The sequence below is a fragment of the Macrotis lagotis genome, chromosome 5 (assembly GCF_037893015.1).
Source record: "Macrotis lagotis isolate mMagLag1 chromosome 5, bilby.v1.9.chrom.fasta, whole genome shotgun sequence".
NCBI lineage: Eukaryota > Metazoa > Chordata > Mammalia > Peramelemorphia > Peramelidae > Macrotis > Macrotis lagotis.
In genome coordinates this window covers 146,172,652-146,196,245 of record NC_133662.1, presented here as the reverse complement: position 1 = coordinate 146,196,245, position 23,594 = coordinate 146,172,652, and the positions used below count along the sequence as shown (strand labels likewise).

Genomic DNA, 23,594 nt, shown 5'->3' with positions numbered 1-23,594 from the left:
ATTGTTTCCCTCTTGACTGGAGTGCCCATGTCATCACCCAAACATCACTACTTATTTCCATCAGATGAAGTATCTCTTTAACTTTAAGGTCCTCATAACTCCTTTCCTCCTATCTCTAACCGAAGATGATCTCTCTCTCTAAATTTCTCATAGTACCATAGCTGAGCCTTTTGTTTTGACTTTATCTCATAGTTAATTTGTATATATCTCCTCTCCACTCATACTCCCTTATATAACTGTAACTTCCTGGAAAAAAAAAAGCCTGTGTCAAGCCTTTCTTGGAATTTGCAATCTTTAAGCATGATGATCTAACCATAGCAGATGGGGTGCTTAATAAAGGCTTAATTAATTTAATTTATTTGTGTTGATTTGAATTGAACTGAATTTAATCTAGGTCACTATCTTTCATTAAACCAGGAATTCTTAACCTGGAATATTAGAATTGGTTTCTTTAAATATTTTGAGAACTATATTTTGACATCATTAATTTCTTTTGTAATCCTAAATCTTATTTTATAAATTTACACTGTCCTGAGAAGAGGTCCAGAGACCTTACTAACATGCCCAAAGTGTCCATAGTATAAAACAAGTTAAAAAAACCTTTATTTTAAGCATAATCACGTCTAAATTATCCAGGAATTACTCCTATATTAAGAAACCCAGAGAAGTTTCCAAGTCTTCTTACTTTCTGAATCTTCCAACCCCTTATTGAGAGGTGATTTTTTTCTTATATTGAGACAGATTGAATCCACCTTTTCCTGTTCTGCCATCAGTCAAAGTGGAAAAGATTGATTTACATTATTCTTTATTACCTTATGTGACTTCCTAAATGAAAAGACCATTATTAAGTCATCACTTGGCATTTTTTTTCAGTTTAAATTATTCTACTTGTCATCTAAAGTTTGAAGCCACAGACTCAATTTAGGAAATCATTCTTCTTAAAGACAATTAACTGTAATTTTCCATGATGTAAAAGGTGATATGGGGAAAAAGTAGCATAAACATGCCTGAGTATGATTGTAACAGCCTTGCCTCCCTAACCCATGAAAGTTTTAACCTCTAAGAATATACTTCCTTCTAAGGTTGTTGCTGCTACTCTATGTGAAGAGGACTGAATCCAGTTTGTTTTTGCAGTTGTGTGAGAGATTGTTCTTCAGTCATAAGAACTAAGAGGGTGGTACCTTTTGTACTATTGTTTGGTCATTTCAGTTGTATCTAACTTTTGCATGACCCCATTTAGAGTATTTTTTTTTTTGCAAAGATACTGGGATGATATACAATTTCAGGGTTATGATTAAGGCAAACAGGGTTATTAGACTTGTCCAAGGTCACACAGATATTTAAATATCTGAGACCAGATTTGCACTCAGGAAAATCAGTCTTTCTGATTTCAGGCCCAGAACTTTATTCAATGCACTTTCTAACTGATAGACTTAGCTTTGCTGTTTTTCATTTCAAAGAATTTACAAAAGTATGACTATAAACAGCTATAGGGATGCAAAAAAGATAATCAATTCACAAAAAATTGACTAAGAAAGAACTGAATATATTGATCCCCTTTCAATTCATTGTTGTATGTGATACAAATAAGAGAAATTATTTTATTGGACTCTACCTATTTTCTACAAATGTTATATTGGGATTAAATATTCTTTATATGTTTGATAAAATTTGCTTATGAATCTATCTGGTTCTGGGAATTTTTTTCTTAGAAAATTCATTGATGACTTGTTCACTTGCTTTTTAAAGATTGCATTGTTTAAGTATTTTGTTTCTTCTCTTAATCTGTGTAATTTATATTTTTGTAGATATTCATCCATTACACTTAGATTGTCAATTTATTGGCAGATAATTGGGTGAAATAACTGCTAACATTTGTTTTAATTTCCTCTTTCTTGGTGATGAATCTACTTTCATTTTTGATACTAGACATTTGGTTTTTCTTTCCTTTTTAAAACCAAATTAACTAGTGATTTATCTAATTTATTCTTTTTTCACAAAATTAGTTTCTAGTTTTATATAGCATTTCAATGATTTTCTTACTTTCAGTTTTATTAATCTCTCCTTTGATTTTCAGAATTTCCAACTTGGTGTTTAGATTTTTAATTTTTTTTCTAGTTTTTTTTAGTTGTATGTCCAATTCATTGATCTACTTTTCCCCCTCTATTTCATTCATGTAAGCAATTAGAGATATAACTTTCCCTCTATTCCCCTCACATAAATTATGATTATATAATTTCATGACAGATGCAGATTTGTTCAAAGAATGGTTGAGTATTATAGCCAAAAAGAAGAATGAAAAAAACAAGGAGATTTATACTATATTTCTGGCTGCTGACTAGTGTTTCTAAATGCTACCTTGCCCAAAGTGCAAATAGAAGAGGGATTCTTTTTAATATTGAAGTTCTGTAAATACTTCTATTTGCATATGACATTATTCTAAACCTCTTTAATAAAATTATAAACTCTTAAAAGAGTGGTTTAATCATTCAGAAATAAAACCAAACCAAATTGGATGAAAAAAATATTAGTAAAATAACAACACAGTCTATGGAGTTAACAGTAATAGGTCCATTTGAAAAGAGTTCCAGTAAGCTAGTGAGTTCAGTCAAAAACTGAATAGCAGGAAGTGACAGACTGGACTAGATTGAATTTGGGAAGTTATATAGTACTTTTATTGATCCCAAGTTGCTTGTCATCTTTTTGATATCAGCATTTTTGAGGAAATGCTATCTGACTGTAAATTATGAACAAAATGGTCTCAGGAGAACTGGAACTCAAGGTTACCCAAAGGGAAGGATTCAGAGGGAATGCAAGTAGCCTGTACTATATTACCAACAATGGTTAGTGCTCAACAAGTGACAAAAAAAGACTTCCTCAAGACTGCCCATAAAAAGAAGAGCAAAAGGAAGGAAAAAAATATATATGTACACACATATGCATATATATCTATATCTATATCTATATCTATATCTATATCTATATCTATATCTATCTATCTATCTCTCTCTCTCTCTCTATATATATATATATATATAGAGAGAGAGAGAGAGGAATATTTCTAGAATCTAGAGGATTTACAGAAAGACATGCACAAGATGAGATATATTTGAGCATTAGGAGCAGTGAGAGAAGTTTGCAATGGCAGAGAGCTTATAACTGCAAATCTATTAAATATTGAAGTAAAAGACAATTCTTTCCAGTGTAGAAATAATTATGAAGAACTGAGAACAAAAATGAAATTTCCTTCTTTCTTTCTGTCTTTTTACCCCCAGGCAATTTGTTCCATTAATCTTTAGAGAGCTTAATTAACTTGCTCAAGGTACACAACAAGATCAGTAAATATGTTGGGAATCAAACCCAGGACAAAATAGAATGGATTAGTTAATGCTTTTCCCCAGGAATCCTTCAACCTATGAATTATTAGACTTTTAGAGTACTGTGAAATGTTACAATGAATCTTTTTTTTTTAAAAAACCCAACAAACTCCTGTGCAGAAATTGCCCAGGAATTAAAACCATCAGTGCTTAACATTCTTATTTCCATTATGATACTGTTTATGAAGAATATCTAGCTTTATTTTTCATATTATGGCTATTGCTGACTCAGGACACAAGGAAGAACAAATTGTGTAATTTGAGTTGAGAGGAATCTTTTCTGCATTTGTTCTTAAATAAAAACACATATAATGAGCCAAAACCTGCCTGGAGATCTGTGTGCACAGCTCCCATTGACGTCACTTGGAAGTATGTGTGGGCAGAAATTGGCCCACTTACTCAAGCATAATCTTTTGAAAACTGAACATTTTTAAATCCTTTAATCTCAAACTACAGTAGGTATAAAGCAGCTATCATACATAACTTTTCTTATTTACTTGGAAACTAACTTGTTTAGAGCTCTAAAGGAATATTATAGGAATCCTCTCCATTTGGAGACTAGTCATTTCTTTTCAAAAACAGATTCAAAGAGAAGAAGCTTTAAATAGTTCATGTAGACCAATCATCTTTTTTGGATGAGGAAACCGAGTCTCCAAAATATCTAGTAAAATGGCCAAGATCCCACAATAGTGGGAGAGTTGACACTAAAGATCTGATGTTCATATTCTTAACCAGGGCTCTGTTCACTGTTTTGTGGAATTCAATAAGACAAACGTTTCCATTCTGTCTCTACATAAATTCTCAGTCATACAGTGATTGTCTGGCAAGGTCCATTCCCAAGAAGTGGCTAAGGGATACAGATATGAGGGACTGACAGTGGCTCACTAAAATAGAAATAATTTGGGCCAGAAGGTGGGAGTGAATTTATCCCAAGGAATTAGAATGCCAGACAAATTAAAGAATATCTTGGGAGCCTTTCTCAACTGTGAGAACTCAACAGTTCCAAATGTACTTCAAAGATAAGCCATATAGGCAATCTCTAGGAGTAAGAAAGCACCTCCCTTTCTTCCTCAGGTTTATTTTGGAAAGCATATGTTGGTCCATATTATCTGATTATTCATTCATTACAAATAATCCAAAAGTCTTTCTGAATGAACAAGGCAAAGATCAGTTACTTCTTGTGTGATAATTTATATATATTTCAGGTATATATCTGTATTTATGTCTATGCATACTTACAGATATATATATATATATGTATATATGAATATATATGTGTGTGCATGTATAAAGAAATAGAGAGGCAGTATGGATAGAAAGTTAGGTTTTTTTTTGAGCCAGGAAAACAAGGGTTCAAATTTAACCATAGACTAATGCTGGCTATATGACCTTGGACAAATCAATTATTGATATTCTGAGAAATTCTTTAAGACACAAAAGTATTGGTCTGCTTTGGAAGAGGGAATTTTATTATCTGGAAGTTGCATATATCAAAGAAATTATATATATATATAATATTAATATAATTAAATATAATATAAACATAATCTTATATGCTACAAATGGATATGATATATGCCTATATTTGTATTATAGATATATTATAGTGTACTTATAAGCATATGTCTCTATCTATCTGTCTGTCTTTATCTCCTCTATTATTTATCCATCTAGATATAGCTGTACATATAAATATATGTACAGCATTAGCCCCTTTCTCTCTTGATATATTTATAAAATGTATAATGGAAATACAGGCATATATCTATGTCCAAAACTATGATAGATGTAGTTATTACTAATTATAAATTTGGAAGTAAAAGTTATTTTAGAGATTATCTGGCCCAATCAGATGAAGAGACTGAGATCCAGGAAGCATAAATGATTTTCCTTATGTCAAACAGATAACAACAAAGCTAGGTTAAGATCCAAAGTTCTCAGCTATCAGATGCAATACTCCATTACTCCACACTGATTTCCTAAATATATACCCTATAGACTTTATATGTCAGAGTTTGTTTAACCTACTTTGTGCCATGGACTCCTTTGGCAGCTTGGGGAGGTCTGTGGACTTTATCTCAAAATAATTTTTAATGCATCAAAATCCATGGAATTATAAAGGAAATCAAATATATTGAAATAAAGTTAATTATATATATATATATATATATATATATATATATAAACACACATATGTATGTGTATTTTTAAAGTCCAAGACTCCTATATTAAGAACCCCCGCTCTGTCAGATATATATATATATATATATATATATATATATATATATATATATATATACACACACATAATATTGCTGTTTATTTCAGCAGCCATCAAATTTGTATATAGAACAGAATTGACTTTTAAGATTCTTACCTGTATGGAAATGATTTTTCTTACCAGTCTTGGAAAATATTTGCCCATCAGAGTGCTTTTCTCTGCCCTTTATAAGACTTTGCTCTTCCTACGTGCTCCTTGTCTTGCATAACCTCTTCCTAAAAAGAATCACTACCCAGTGGTAGAATGTTTCATTCCCCATTTTCCCCACCTTTTTTCCTCCTCGAGGACACTATGCATTGGTCTCTTTCATTTCTTCAGTAAATGTTTGTGGTGGTCCAAGTTACAGAAGTACTGTAACTAGACACCCAAGTTTTTGTTTTTTCCTTCTAACCAGAAGTACAGCGTGGACTCTTCAGTTTTGTGGGGAAAGGCATGGACAAGTCATTCTGTACAGGAAAGGTGGTATTCAAAAATCTCATTACTGGTTCATTCTTAAAAGTTTATCATTTTTAGTGTCATCAGAGAAGAACATTACAGAGAATAATAATAATAATGGTATTACTCATTTATAGAGAACTGGAAGGTTAACAAAGTGCTTTTTTCACAACAACTCAGAGGAGATGGTATGAATATTATTACCCATATTTGACTGAATAGAGTGAGCCTCTGAGAAATTATGTGACCATCTAAAGATCATAAAATGTATTAAGTGTCAGAATCATAATTTAAACCTGGGTCTGCAGACTCTTAAACCAGTACTTCTTCTATGATGCTAGTGAGAGAAGCGATAATGAATACTAATTTTAATATAATAGCATTTCTTAAGGAATTTCTGGGAATAAAACTTGAATTATTTTGTCATCAATTTTTTCATAATTGAAAAGTGATCCTTGCTTTTCCATTTTAAGTCTTAGAAGAATTTCTTTTTTCCTCAAAGAGAAAAACCAAGCAGCAGCCTGACTACAGGGTCTTGATGTGATCAAGAAGGCTAAACATTTAAATAAAGGTTTTCTTCTTCCAAAATATATATATGGTTTTGAGTCCCTGATTCATTCTGGAAATTTACTAGATGATTCTTCTTGGCAGATATAACCAAATGCATGACTAATAAGGGGCAAGAGGGCAATTATATTTATTTTGTATATTAAATTGGTTCTCATTCCTATAAGTGTACTTTTGTGTTTACATAAAATAGTGATTTTAACCAACAATAACAATATTTTGTATTTCAGTGGAGTCTTTTCATGGAAGGATATAAAAAACCTTAGACTTCAATAAATTCAACAAATATTTATTGCTATTGTCTACCACATGACACATTGTGCTAAGTGATAAAGGAGAGCTAAGATGAAGTCCTACTCCAAAGGAATTTGCATTATACTCAGAAAGCTAAGAAATGCAGCAACTCTTCCTCAAAAACAAAACAAAACAACAATCCATTGTGGACATATTCAAAATAGAATATGAATATATGAGAGGTAGGAACAAAGTAGCTAAATTCCTAGCAGCAGCTCATTTTTCAACTTAGGAGAATCAGGAAAGGTTTCATGAAAAAGGGGGGGGGATTTTACTTTTATAATCCTCTAAAATTTCTTAACTCAGATAATTTTTCTCCACAACCCTGGTAGAAGATAAAGATACGTATCCATAACCCTTTTTTCAGATAAGAAAAAGTGAATCTTAGAGAGTCAGTCAACTAGCATTAATTGTTTATTAAATGCTGGACACTATGCTAAGTAGCTGTTCATTTTTTACTTTTTGAAGACTAATGACATCATTGAAGACTAATGACTGTGGCTAATCAGTTCAACACAAGTTTGGAAGGTTCTTCCACAGGTTAGGCACAAGCTTAGGATGGAGATGTATCTAGATTTGCTCTTCTCATGTTTCCTTTGTGTTATTACAAATTACAATTCTGCTTTGTTCATAGAGCACAGCATCTTCTTTGATACAGGCATGCCATGCTGGATGGTCCTGTGTTTGCATCTCTCATCTCACAAATTATATTAAAGTTATTCAGAGAGAACTTCAGAGTATCCTTGTACTATTTCTTCTAACTACTATATAAGTGCTTGCCTTGTGTGAGTTCTACATAAAATATTCTTTTAGGTAAGCATGTGTTTGCCTTTTGAGCATTGTGTCCAGCCCATTGAGATGGTGCTCTCTATAATAGAGTTAAAATGCATGGCAACTCAGCTTCATGGAGAAACCCAGAACACAATTATATGAATTACAAATTACTATATGAACACATTTACAAAACATTTTTTCACAAAAATAAAGTCATATATATCTAAACAATTGGAAAAAAATGTCTGCTCATGGGTAGACTGAGTTAATGCAAAAAAAGAATGACAATTCTATTTAAATTAAATAACTTAGCTGGTACCATACCAGTCAAACTTCCAAAAATTATTTTATAGAGCTCGAAAAACTAGTAACAAAAATTCTTCTGGAGGAACAAAAATTCAAAAATATCAAGGAAATTAATGAGAAAAAATTTATAGAGGAACGTGACCTAACTGTACTAGATCAAAAACAATATTATAAAGTGTTAGTTATAGCAACTGTCTGGTACTGGCTAAGAAATAGAGAAGAAGATCAGTGGAATAGATAATATACACAAGAAACAGTAGTAAATGACTTTAGTAATCCCTTTTTGATAAACTCAAAGACTTGACCTTCTGGGATAAGAACTCATTATTTGACAAATCTGCTAGGAAAACTAGAAAATAGTATGGAAGAAACTAAGCATAGATCAACGGATCATACCTTATATCAAGAAAAGATGGGAATGGAAGTTTAGACAAAAAGGGTGATTCCATAAACCAACTAGAAGAACAAGAAATAGTTTCTCTGAGATCTGTGGGAGAGGGGAAGAGTTTATGACAAAACAAGATCTAGAGAATATTATAAATTGCAAAATGAATAATTTGACTACATTAAATTTAAAAAGTTTTTGCATAAGACCAACGTACCCAAGATTAAAAGGAAAGCAATTTTCACAACTAGTGTTTCTGTTAGAGCACTCATTTCTATATACAGAGAATTGAGCTAAATTTATAAGAATACTAGTCATTCTCCAATTGGTAAATGGTTAAAGGATATGAACAAGCAGTTTCAGATAAAGAAATCAAAGCTATCTATATAGTCATATGAAAAAATGCTTCAAATCATTATTGAATAGAGAAATGCAAATTAAAGCAACTCTGACCCACAACTCTGACTGGCTAAAATGACAAAAAAAGGAAAATAATCAATGTTGGAGAAAAAAGAGGGGGGGGGAATTGGGCCCTGATGGATTATTGAAAGAGCTGTGAACTGATCCAATCATTCTGGAGAGCAATTAAGAACTTTGCCTAAAGGACCAAAAAAAAAAAACTGTACATACTACAGTAATTACATCCAGCAATACCACTACTATATCACAAAGATATTATTTTCACAACTAGTGTTTCTGTTAGAGCACTCATTTCTATATACAGAGAATTGAGCTAAATTTATAAGAATACTAGTCATTCTCCAATTGGTAAATGGTTAAAGGATATGAACAAGCAGTTTCAGATAAAGAAATCAAAGCTATCTATATAGTCATATAAAAAATGCTTCAAATCATTATTGAATAGAGAAATGCAAATTAAAGCAACTCTGACCCACAACTCTGACTGGCTAAAATGACAAAAAAAGGAAAATAATCAATGTTGGAGAAAAAAGAGGGGGGGGGGGAATTGGGCCCTGATGGATTATTGAAAGAGCTGTGAACTGATCCAATCATTCTGGAGAGCAATTAAGAACTTTGCCTAAAGGACCAAAAAAAAAAAAAAACTGTACATACTACAGTAATTACATCCAGCAATACCACTACTATATCACAAAGATATTATTAAAAAAAAAAAGGAAAAAGACCCATAGGTCCCAAAGTATTTACAGAAGCTATTTTTGTAATAGCAAAGAATTGGAAATTGGGGAGATGTCCATCAGTTGAACTGAACAAGTTATGGTACATGAATGTGATGGATTACTATTGTTCTGCAAGAAATCATGAGCAATCAGACTTTGGAAAAGCCTGGAAAGACTCACATAAACTGATCCTGAGCGAAGTGAGCAGGATCAGGAGAACATTGTACACATTAACAGCAACATTGTATGACGATCAGCTATGACAAACCTAGCTCTCCTCAACAGTACAACAATCAAAGACAATCCTAAGAGACCTGTTATGAAAAATGTTATTCACACCCAGAGAATAAACTATGGAGTCTAAATGCAGAATCAAACAAACTATGCTTACTTTTAAAAATTTATTTTGCTTTTTCTTTCTTTCTCATGGTTTTCCTTCTAATTTTTCTTTCACAATATGACTAATATTAAAATATGTTAAACATTATTGTATGTGTACAACTTATATCAGATTGTTCATTGCCATGGGGAGGGAGGAGGGAAGGGAATGCGTTAGAAAAAATGTGGAACTCAAAAGTTTACAAAAGGATGAATGTGGAAAACTATCTTTGTATGTAATTGGAAAAAAATAAAATAAAAAAGGAAGTATGCTGCCAAGGTAAGTGAATTTATCCATAGCATTCAACACTTCTCCATTTTTTGTAACTGATGATTCTATGCATGAATGGAGTAGTGCTGACCATAGAGTACTTGTTTTCTTGTAGTTAGCTGTCAGGTCAAAATTAGCAAAAGTATCAGAGAATCAATCCATACTCTGCTGCATCTTACTCTCAAAGAGTGTACAATCACCTGCAATTAGAAAGTCATACACAGGACAGCTAAGTGGATAGAGCACCGACCCTGGAGTCAGGAGGACCTGATTTCAAATCTAGCATCAGACACTTAATAATTACCTAGCTCCATGACCTTAGGCAAGTCACTTAACCCCATTGCCTTAATAAATAATTTTTTTTAAAGTCATGCACCAACTCTTCCTCTGCTTTTGCCTTGGCTTGCAGAATTTTTAAGTTAATTTGCCATCAGTGTAGTGGCCAACCTTGATAATATTTTTGTTTTTCCTGGAGGCATCTGACTTCACAGAAAATAATATGCTAAAAAGTATTGGAACGAGGATACAGCTATGTTTCACTTCATTAATGACCGGGGAAAGCATGAAAGCATCATCTTTTATCCAGAACTTGTTCAAATATACTTTTGTGAAACTAGAATACAATATTGAAAATTTCTTTGGACAACAGAATTTTGCCAAGATCTTCCAAAAACTTTCATATGATATATGACAATAACAAAGCCTTGGTTAAGTTGACAAATGCTGTGTACATATTTCTGTTCTGCTCTTGACATTTCTTTTCATTTAAAAAATTTTTTTAAATGTATTTGTTTTTCCAACTGCATGCAATGGAAGTTTTTAACCAATCATTTTTGCAAGGTTTTGAGTTTTAAATTTTTCTCCCACCCTCCCTTCTCTCTCTCTATTCCCTTTGATAGAAAGCACTCTAATATAGGCTCTACATTTATGACCATTGCTCCTGGTATTTCTCCTGGAGTTGTCAGGAAACAACACATCATGGGAGAATGATGGTACCCTTAGAGGAACAGGGACATTCAGAAGGGGAGAGAATAGGGAGTGTGAGGTAGGGAGCGACTTATTTTGTACATAACAAGTTTGAAATACCTACATAGGAATTCAGTTGGAGATATCTAAGAGACATCTGAGGTGTAAGACAAAGACAAAGGATGGATATAAAGATATGGAAAGTATCTGCATAGAGATGATATTTGAAGAAATGAGTGTCACTGGCACACTATCATGAAACTACTAAATAGCAGAAGCAAAAATGGGAATCAAAATGAAATCTTTGACCTCCTCCAATAGTATTTTCCCTAAAGCACCAAATCCTATACCTTAGGGAGGCAGATATGGAACTAAACATATATCATTAAATAGGTCTGCCTCTAGGAAAGAATGAAGCAACTGTTACAGACACATTATCAGCTTTACACAAGGTCCTGGTGTCTAATATTAGGTAGAGTTTATGAAGGCAGCATGTGATTGAGTTTAAACAATTACATTTACTATGACCAAAGTTTCCAAAACAATTGGTGGAAATGATTAACAGGTGCAATCTATTTTTGGTTTTTAATTTCATTTGTGAAATTATACTTTATTAGTTCTCCTGGTTTTCAAAAATAATGCTTTCCATTTGTTCAATAAACAATTTAATATGATTTAATATTCTTTTTCTCAAACGTGCTTTTCCTCAAAATTGAAGGAAAATCTGTCTTGTGATGGGTGACCTATTCCTTCTTGTGCAAGGATGGCATACTTGAACAACATTTAGAAGTCTTTTGTTACCCAATGTTCTGTATACATGGATTCACATGATAAATTCTGGTTGAAAGTTATTTCCAGGAAACAGTTTGTCTCTACAGTCACTGTCTACTGTCTATTGTCAGATACTGAAAACTGTGCTTTAGCCATCAGGAAACTTACAGCTAAACTCAGAACCCAAAGTAGGAGCAAATTCATCACAGATGGCTGTTAACAACTATTCCCTTACCCAAATTAGATCATCTCTGTTTTGGTTTTTATCCTTTATTGTTTTACATTATTTCTTCATACAGTACTTTAAAATTTTTTCCCACCAACACAAATGACAGGCCTTTCACAACTTAATAGATTGTCTTCATGAATTTCTATGGCCAAAATAATCATATGATGATAGACACAGTGCATTGATGAGCTAAGTGCTTAATTTTTTTCTGGCTTGTTGGACCCTGACAAAGTTTATGTCACACTGGAATAGCCTTCAAGATGTCATCCATTCCATGTTGAGGCTCCAATGTGGGTCTTTAGTGGCTTAATGTAGCTTACATTGAAGTTTAATCTTGGTAGCTGACTCCCTCAAGTTCTTTTGGAAGCAGATAGAAGTAGGTATAAATCTTAAATATACTCACATATGTGTATATATATATGTATATTTATATATATATACACATACACACAAACACACATGAACACACGAGGAATTGAGGGGACTAGAACAGCAAGTGGTTAATTGTGGTAATTGAGTGAACCTCACTGATTTGATCTTGTTACTTAATTCTAGAGCTTATTCAGTTCTTTTTCTATTCAATTATTTGTCAAATTCAATTTCTGTCTTATAAGAAAACTTTATTCAACTGTGGGAATTGAAAGTTGACTTTGTTTTATTGTTTGACCCAACCCTACGTGACTAGGAAATTGGAGCATCTCTATCTGTTGCTTAGAGACCTTTAACTGAAGAACCTTGGTTATGCTGACCAAAAATCCATTCAGGTCCGAAGACTGAATCAAGGAGATTTTTCATAGTCATACATCTCAAGCAATCCAAATATTTCATTTGAAAGCCCCATACTGGTTACCAATTATGGTTTCAATATTCCCTTTGGGGAAGTAGGATGCTTCTTTTTCTGAATTCAGGGAATTAGGGAATCCCCTTTCCCAATTTAGAAAGCTCCTAATCTTTCCTCCAATTAGAAATATGATTCCCTAATTTTGTATATAGGTTACTCATCCTCTTTTAATTAATTCATCTTATTTGGTTAATTGTTTTTAATGTATAAAGATCTGTTACTCCCTTTATTTAGGGTCCAGTGCAAGAACTGAGGAAGGCTATTGGTCTTGATTTGTTATGCAAGTGGCATGCATCCCTCAATAAATTTAATTGCTCAAAAGCTCAAACCTTTGCTTCTTTCATCTTTCACTTGCCATACAAATGTACCAATGGGATAATAAGAAGATCATGACTTTAGAGCTGAAAGGTACTTGAGAGATCATTGAATCTAAACTCTACTCCCAATTTTACAGATGACAAAGCAGGCCAAGAAAGATAAAATGACTTTTACTGGGTCCCACAACTGCTAATTGTCTGAGTCAGGCTTCAAACCCAGGTATGATTATTGACTCTGAGTCTAATACGTTTTCTCTTTTATCAAGCTTCTACTACCTCCTGGTGTCATCTAGCTCTTTGTCTTACCCTTCTCTTTTTAACAGTTTATATTCATGTTAATATTCAAAATATAAGAATTTACTGAATACCTACTGTAAAAATAGAACTATATTCTGCTTGGAGGGATTGGAAAAGGGTATGATAAGAGGGGAAAAAACAGAAAACTTCTATTTTTAAAAGACTTATAATCAAATTGGGGAAACTGTATGACTTCCATTCCACATCCATCCCTTTATCTTTACATTACTATTTTTTGCAATTACTTTTTCTTGCCATGTGAAACAGTTATTAGAGGTTAGTAATGAGCTGAACCCAGAAGTGAGAAGAGGTCTAAGTCATTTGAGATATAGTACCCTGATTTCAAGGATTCCAAAGAACTCCCTGTCACAAAAGCTCATAAATGTCAATTTTCATTTCAGTCTATAAGCTGAGGATGGTAAGATTGAATAGAAAAGGGGAAATGAGAAATTGCTGATGGAGAGTATTAGGCACTTGGTTTTGTCTCTGATAAATCCTCCTTTTCCTCATTCCTTCTACTGCCTTCCTCTCTCAGTTCTAGTGGAAAAATATAACACAATTTGAGAGCACCAATTTTTTAAAATTAATTTTTAATGAACAGAAATCTATTTATCTTTTTTCTATTCCCTCTCTTATTGGAAAAGCAAAAATTTCATAAGAAATATACATGATCAAACAAAAGCAATTTCCTCAGATGTACCAAAAAAGTGTAATTCTGGTCCTTAATTTCACTAGCTCTCAGTCTTTATTACTCTGGAAATAAAGATGGTCATGACATTGATTAGAGTTCTTACAGTTTTCAAAGTTATTTGCTTTTCTTTACATTTTTAAGTACTTTTTTTTTTACAAATGAAGAAACTGAGACTGAGAAAAGCAAATGACTTGCCCGGGGCCATACTACTAGTAAATATCTATTGAAGAGTTTGAATTAGACCTTCCTGACCAGCACTATCCTTTGCCCTTTCTAACTACCTAACTTGTTATCTGTCCTTAGAAAGCCAATAACACCAGTAAAAGTGATTTCCTGACTTGCAAGAAATTGGATTTACCTGAGGCAGGGTTTGTGCAAAGGCACCACCTATTTACATGTTCATCACATAATCATATCATTTAGGTCTTTGTTTCTCATCCAAAAATGCTAGACAGGGGAAGGGGAAGAAGGTTTGATTAGATGACTGCTGAGGTCCCTCCCAACTCTTAAGCTATGTTTATACAAACCTATTTACTGTATTATAATTGGCCCAAGGATAGTTCATGTAGTCAGTATTAGAGAAGAGCCTCACAGATGCATGCTTTGACACTGGCAATTTTAAGGAAGCACAAGGAGACAAATCCAACCAAATAAGTCATTTTCTAGCATTTTAATAAATAGCATTAATATTGAAAATGAAACCTTTCACTTCAGGGGTTCACTCTAAGTACCCCTGAATTTATATACGCTTACATAGTCACTTGGAGATGAGACATAGATCTGCTTATTGTAAAGATGCCCTCTGCAAGGTGACTGGCTGACTTATCATACTCATCTTCTTTGACATGTAGCTAGTGGGAATGTGGGTATCAAAAAGGTTTGTCTCATGTTTAAAATTTAACTGCAGTTCCTTTCATTGAATCACTTATTTTTTATTTTCCTATCAAAAAAATTCAAAGTTTTTTCATCTTGCAAGTTAAAATCAAAAGTTTTATTTTGCATATTGGGAATAATTGCATAATTATCCCCATGACTTTATCTTCTATTTTTAATAGGATCCATATCTACTTGATATGTCAAAGTATTTCACATTCAATTTAAAAGAGATGTTCGAGATGCACATTTCAACAGAACTGTGTGGGCCACTTGGAGCATTTGCCACATGACTCAGTACAACATGTTAATTAGGAAGCTAATTGGTATCATGCAATTTGGGAAGTGCAGTTAGGTGAAGGAAATGTGGGAGGCTTTTGTCTTCAAGGTCTCCTTTTTTCTTTTTGTCACTCACTTTTAGCACAGAACGTTTATGTTTACTTAGGAATCTTTACTCAGAATTACCTTTTCAAGAAAATAGAGACAAAATTATAAGGTCTGTCATGGAAGCTTTAATAATAACTTACATTTCCATCATGCTTTTCCAAGTGTTCTCACTTCCACTCTGTGAAGTAAGTAGTACAAGCATTATTGGCCTCATTTTGTAGATGAGGAAATTGAGAGTCAGAGACGTATAACACTTTGCCTAAGGTTACAAAGTTAGTAAGTGTCAGAACTTAGATTCAAGTCCAGTTCCTTAGGCCTCAGTCAGGTATCATAAACTTCCTATGACTTGTTAGTGGCTTTCCTAAAAACAGCATCCATCATTTTATATATTTACTCATTTGGAGCTAAAAATCTTGGAATTTCTATTCCCTCTAACTGAATGTGACTTTATTCCTATCTTTTAACAACTTTGACTAAATTTCAGTGGAAATCAAAAGCATATAAATTATTCATTTCTTCAAACAAGTCTGGGTCTCGCTGATTAAGGTATTTCTTCTACAAGTTCAAATAGTAACTCGTTTTTCCTTCTTATACTAGTTGACTCTTGGCCATGTTCTCTGAAAATATTAGGTGTAAATTATATGGAAAGAATTTAAATAAGAACCATAAAAATGACACATTTCTAATGAGATCATGAAAAACTAAGACTATGTAAAAATATTGAATAAACTGACTTCTCCAAAGCATCTTTAACATTGAGAAACTGAAATATGATACTGCCAATCTTTTAATTTATAGGCATTAAGTAATGTAAAACAGGAACAAAGTATACTTTATCCTTTAACAATGTCCTTTCCTAATCTAGCCTAATGATAGTTCAGTCTTCTTGACAAATGGTAAAAATGATAGACAATCAACACAATTATGTTTGGGAATATACAGTTATTGTCAGCATTAATTTTTGAATGGCAATGATAACAAGTTTAACATTGATATTAAAAGTAATGACAGAGGAATAGTTTTTTATTATCTTTTATCATCAATATACTAGAACCAAAGCATTTATTTAAATAAATATCACAAGTAAAAGAAGTATTAAACTATAGAAATATTTGATTGATTATAACTGACATGAAAATGACCAACTACACACTTAAATTTTTATCTTTGAGGTTTTAGAGTGATTCTTGTTTGGAAAAAAGTGGTAACTCTGATTTTGCTTTGACATTTCTCAGAATTTTCAATGATTTCTGGTTAGCCGTAATTGGCAATCTAAGTATTAGGAAGAAATGGGATATAAAAAGGGCCTCTGCAGTTTTTTGATAAGTGTCATCATTTTATAGCTGTCCTTTCATATGCTTTATAGTACTACTCCTTAGAATGAAATTAATTGGATAATAATTGTATCATGCTAGAAAAATTGGAAAAATATTTTCAACATATGCTATCATTAAGAAATAGCAATTTCTTAAAAAAATTTGGAGACTATGATAAAATTGCTTCTGTTGCATGCTGATATTTAAAGAATCGTTTATTTCTCATAGCTGTAAAATTAACTGTAATTGAGCTATTTTGTTCATCCTTAGTTTTAGAAGAGAACCAAGGGCATTATGGGGTGATATCTTGACTTACATGTGAATTGGATTTAAGTGAAGCAAAGTTGCACAAAGTTGACAGCTTCATTTTCTTTTTCAGAATAATTGAAGTCCAGAGGCAAGACAGAAGTGACAACTGGTAATGAATGGCCTGGGATGCAGCAGATGATCTTGATGTCTTCAATATTTGACCAAGCTTTTAAGTGATCCGCCAAACCTGCTTCAGTTGCCTTTGTGGCTTTTGGAATAAATTTCTCTCATCTATCCATTTTGTTGGAGAAATCTTCACATGCTGTGGGAAGACACCCCCTAATTCAATGATGGTTTTAAGATCTGTTGGTTACTTTCAACTTGGTTTAGCCAGTCTGCCAAGAAGATTCTATTAGAGTTTGACTACTGTACAGGGTACAACTCCTTGGAACTGCAGGTGAGAATTATACTCAAAAAGTAAAATATATAATTGGGGAAGGAGGAGATAGAGAAGGGATTATGGGTACAGAATGCTATAAACACTGATAGACATGGTTGCTGTGTCATTTGGCTTTATTACAAGTCAACATTCTTTGGGGAGTAGGAATTTTTGGGAAATGATAGGTATAAAATCAATAAAATTTTATATATAAAGGCACTGATGCAAAATGTATAAGAAGTGAGACAATGTGAAGTGAGATTAAAAAGTTAATGAGACAGATTTCTACAGCCAATCATTAAAGAAATAATTTCTTGAATTATAACAGGCATACAGAAAATCAGGGTCAAATGAGTTTAAAATATTTATTATTTGTTAAGCATTTACTACATGCCAAATTCCATGAAAAGGGATAGGGATATAAGTAGGGGACTGGAAGACAGTCCATGATCTAAAATAATTCACAGTGAAAAGGGGAGACAATATATTTTCTTGCACATGGGTAAGAGAATAGAGAAAGGAATAAGTATTAAGACCCTACCAAGCACTGGATAAAGTACTATTACAAATATTGCTCATTTGGTTGTCAGAACTATCCTGTGAATTAGGTACTATTATTACCCCCATTTTATAGTTGAGAAAATTGAAGCAAATAGAATCTAAGTGATTTTCCCAGAGCCATTCAGTGATTTGGTGTCTGAGACTGTATTTAAATCCACTCAACTTGACTCCAGATCCAGTGCTCTATCCACTGTGCAACTTGGTTGCCTAGGCACATGGTGAAACCCAGAGGGAATGAGATGAGTCTGTTGGGGAAAGGACCAGAAAGGAACTCAGTTTTCTTTTATGGGTTCTAGACACGAACAAGGGATTTAGGATTAGGACTTTGTTGTTGTGCAGTCATTCAGTTGTGACTGATTCTTCATGACCTCATAGACTATAGCATAACCCTTCGATCCTCCACTAATTCTCAGTCTAAGTTCATGTTCATTGTTTCCATGATACTATCTATCCATCTCATCCTCTGCTGTCTCCTTTTCCTTTTGCCTTCAATTTTCCCCAACATCTGTCTTCTCATCAGATGGCCAAGGTATTTACGCTTTATCATCAGAATTTGACCTTCCAGTGAAGAGCCTGAATTAATTTCTTTACGTATTAACTGATTTGATCTCTTGCTATCTAAGGACTTTCAAAAGTCTTCTCCAGTACAACAATTCAAAAGCATAATTGTGTTGCTCTGCTTTCCCTAAGGATGGGACCACCAAATTCTGTTTCTTCACTTTACTGAGAACCAAGGAAAGAATATTTCTGGTGTTCCAAGACAAGTTGGTGGCAAAGCCAGAATGGAAGATTTACAAGGAATAGATTACATCATCAATTAAAACCTCATTTTAAAGGTGAAAAGTGAGGTGACTTGTATGAGGTAGTAGTGAAGACAATATTAAGAGCATTTTGGTTCAACTCTACATCTGTTTCTTATTAGTTTTAATATAAATCAAGTTACTTGACCTAATTCTCAATTTTATTATCTGTGAAAGGAGAGGAAAAGAGATCACTTGGAGTCAGATTTATGTTCAAAATAACTTCAGAAACATTATGGCTTTGTGATCATGGACAAATGTATAAGAGTAAACTTTCTCAGCCTCAGTTTCCTCATCTGCAAAATGAGGACAATGATACACCTACCTCTAAGGGTTGTTGGGAGAACCAAATAAGATATTATTTGTAAAATACTTTACAAACTTTATTATAATTATTATTCCATGACATTTAAAAAATTGGGAATATGGGGAAATAGGTTGGTAGTTGTTGATGTCCTATTGGTTGTCTTTTTCTGTTAATAGGATTCAACTTTTTGCCACATCTTCACATTATTGGTAACTTCAGCATGAATTCCTTCTTGTGGACTTGTTTTAATCTTTGTTTTTTCCATCTTTGTGATTTTTAGAACCATTTATACATCCTCTGTAAGCACTTCCATGGCTATGATGTAGGAGTACAAACATTGTGGCTTGCCTGTCCTTAATGGTGAAATGAGTTTGTTATAAATCTTCACCCTTTTTTCCATTTTCCTTCTGCTTCCTTCATCCTTAAATGCCATTAGGATGATTTTGCTTAGTTGGCTCTTTCACCAAAGCTTTCCTTATGGTGATTTTACCCTTCACTGCTTCAATCTGTTTTATGAGGTGATGTTGTTCATAATTTTTTATCTTCTTTTTCCATATAATTTTACAAACAAGGCGATATTTAGAGTAGTGTTTCCTTTGGCTGTCATTTCTCAGTGGTTGACTTAGAAGTCAAGTGTTTGCTGATTAAAGTAGTTTTTTAGGATTTTTTTTATCACCTTGTTTGGCAACTGAATTACATTAGTTAGCTTCCACATAAAATTATCACTAGTGTGTAGGTCTTTTCTTCTGTGTATCACCCATTTTTCATGACTAATAATTTATTTAATTGATGTAAGAATATAATATTTTTATTACATTAATTTTTACTCATTTTTATTCTTTCTTCTAGTTTTGTACTAATTTTGATCTTTGAGCTAACACATCAGAGATTTATCTGCACCTAGATATCTAGTTTATTTAGATAAATAACTCAATATTAGTAATGAATGGTTCTCTTCTGATAAAAATATAAAGAATTTTATTTTAATGTGATGCTACTAATTTCACACCATAATGAAACCCATTAATCCTTTTCTTTTTTCCTTTGTTATTTTTGCAAGGCAATGGGTTTAAGGTCTTGCCTAAGGTCACATGGCTAAGGAGGTATTAAGTGTCTGAGGCTGGATTTGAGCTCCAGTCCTGCTGATTCCAGGGCTGGTGCTCTATCCACTGCAGCATCCAGCTGCCCTTAATTTTTTTTAAAAAAGATATTTATATATACAAATGAAGCTTCTGTGTAGTCTACTGAATGGTATTCTTGTAAATATTTAATAAAAATATTTCAGTGAAAAAAGTATGCACAATGTTTTAAGTTTAATCTGCTATTATTAATATTTTTTCTATCATCTTCTTTGTATCAGAGAATCAAGGAAACATTAAGTGAAATCCTGATTTGTAATATTGCAATTTGTTAGGTATAAATGAAAATTTAACATACAGTGGTTGTGAACTGGTTCAAGGTAGTAACAGTTTACCCAGGAGTCCACCACTCTTTGGCATCTCATTCAGCCTTGGGGTTAGGATAATCTGGGTTCAGATTCTGCATCTGATACATTCTAGAGGTTATAAATTGTGGTTGTCAATCTGTATTGGTGGAAGAAGCTTCTACACAGAGATAGCTCCTATGTAATCATAAGTACAGATCAAAAATAATACGTCAATTCTCTAACAATTGCTAATGTGAGATTATACAATTTCCCAAACTAAAGCATTTCACCTGTCTATCCAGAACTGGTTCTCAATATTTCAGATAAGCACAAAATACAAACCTACCTTGAACTCTACTTCAAAATTCTTCCTTCAACAACTGTGAAGAAATGTCTTCTTTTGAGTCTAGCTCTCTCTCTCTCTCTCTCTCTCTCTCTGTATATATATATATATATATATATATATATAGTTGGTGGTATCTGATATTGGATTTAATCAAGTCATCTTGACTCCAGACCCAGTGCTCTATCCACTGTGCAACTATATATATATATATATATATATATATATATATAATATATATATATATATAATATATATATATATAGATAGATAGATAGATAGATATAGATAGATAGATAGATATACATATACATATAAAGATATACGGCTCTCTGTCTCTGTATGTTTCTCTGTTTCTGTCTTTGTCTCTCTGAATCTATCTCTGTCTGTCTGTCTGTCTGTCCCTCTTTCTCTTCTTAAAGATAAATGACCATTCTTTCACCCTCCCCTCAATGGCTGTACGTTCACAATTTCTGGGGGTCTTTTATTGAAACAAGAACAATTAGCTTTTTACCAAAATACAGGGATACAAACAGCAAATACTATTCTACAAAAGGCTTTAACAGATAGATGGAAGAGATTTCTACCCAGAGTACTGGGAGGAGTATGCAGGAGATGGGAAAAAGTGGATTTAGCAAAGCATTAAATAAAGAACATCCTCAGGAGAACTGTGACATACAATTATAGGAAGTGCAATTTTCCAGCACTGTCATTTAAAAGGCTAAAAGTTCTTGATCACATTCCTTTGATTATAACTCAAGGAAATAACCTTTTGGCTTTAATTCATAAACTGGGACAGGTTAAGTCTTAAACTTATACTTTGAAGCTTCTATGAAAATAAGTTGATTATTATCCATAGATTCAAAGGGCTAGAATTCTATCTCTAATGGCAACATAAACAGCCTTTTGCCAGGCTGTCCAAGTCTCTCTACCTGTTGGCAATTTCTGTTACTCTCTTTGCAGATATGTAAGAAATTACTTCTAAGTCAAGTCTTTTCCTCCCCCAGACAAAAGTGAAACTGTAGGTTACTTCTCTTGGCATTTCTCCAGGAACCTTTCCTTTCACTCATTTTTTTTTTGAGATCTGTAAGAAGCTCGGTGATGATGGTACTGCTTCCATGGAAAGTCTATGCATATTTTAAAATCAGTTCCACTGATTGGCACAGTGGGCTGCCAGCAGAGTCAAGCTGCACCTTTGAAGCCCTGTACATTTTATTCCTTCTGTTTTATCTTTCTCAGGACAAGTACTACCAAACATAAATCATTTACATTCAACAGAGTAAAACAAATCAATGGCAGCACTCTCTGATCTACTACTTTGAACTGTTCAAGGGTTTAAAGGAATGCACAGCTCAAATTCACAATAGGGATTGTTTAGAGCCTACCTAATAAAGTTCCAGAGCATTAATAACATTAAAAGCTAAAGGATATCTTTCCAAAGAGAGCAGAAGAATTTCCCACAGTTCCTTTTATGTTGCTTTTCTCAGCAATCTCTAATCATAATATTTCACTTTTGGAATCACTCTCCTAATGCTCACACCTTAACAAGAAATAAGATATGTCAGTTGAATCAAATGTGAAAGTCCAAAAATATGGCCAAATCCATCCATGGGGAAGGAGAGAGAGGGATAATGAAAAACTAGACAAATGATAACCCTAATTACCATTCTAATTTCATTCTGACTCTAGGACTGATGTGGGTCCAAGAGATTTCCCCTTGGCTAGAGTAATACTAATAAGTCTGGCAAGTTGCTCCTGATCTGGGGAAAATCCTCAGAAGATGGTTCTATTTCAGCCCTGAGCCTGAAGGTTTAGAAGTCTATTAATATATAAGCCAAAAAATACTATATTTCATCCAGACCTTCTGTTCTTCCCTAAAAGAAATCTGGTGATTCTTTTAATGGCACCTTCCCCGCCAACCTCCCTTAGAGATTGTTCAAATTAGATAGAAGATAGAACTAGGTTGGATGAACAACTCTAGGTCCACCAAAGGATGGATCTGGAATTTAAGTGAAGAGAAAACCTCCATGTTCACTTCCTCTCCTGAATTGATCTTGGACACAGGCATAATTATCTATTTCTATGCTTTTCTGAGAAATTGAAAAGGTAGTCTAATTCTACTGAATGAATGAAAAGGAAAAGAAAGCATTTCTTTTTTCCCCACTAAAATAAACAAATTTATTTATGAAATTAATGAATGCTTGTAAGAATTAGTGGGTAGGGGCGGCTAGGTGGTGCAGTGGATAGAGTACCAGCCCTGGAGTCAGGAGTACCTGAATTCAAATCTGACCTCAGACACTTTATAATTACCTAGCTGTGTGGCCTTGGGCAAGCCACTTAACCCCACTGTCTTGCAAAAAATATTAGTGGGTAGATCTCAATGAATCCTAATCTGTGAGTCTTAAGGGGGGAGAGTACTATGGGTTTCAAGGGCTATTCAATCTATGTCTATACTGAACACTGATGTTTTGATATTTAACTCCAACAAAATAGACAGCATAAATAATGGGATTTGACTTGAAGACTGTATATTATTAATGCTTCACTGATGATTGATAGGAAAGCATTTTTTAA

At 33.2% G+C, this 23,594-nt stretch overlaps 1 protein-coding gene and 1 long non-coding RNA gene across 2 annotated transcripts in view; one reads left to right on the top strand and one right to left on the bottom strand.

Annotated features, from left to right (window-relative positions):
- LOC141487999 (uncharacterized) overlaps positions 1 to 20,039 on the top strand; it is a 33,841-nt gene extending 13,802 nt beyond the window's left edge. Inside the window, exon 3 of the long non-coding RNA XR_012468562.1 lies at positions 17,275 to 20,039. This is a non-coding gene — a long non-coding RNA (uncharacterized LOC141487999). The remainder of the gene's footprint in view (positions 1 to 17,274) is intronic.
- The window catches only part of PDE7B (phosphodiesterase 7B), a 494,425-nt gene that overhangs the window by 435,561 nt on the left and 35,270 nt on the right, over positions 1 to 23,594 (bottom strand). The gene's annotated exons all lie outside the window — the stretch shown is intronic.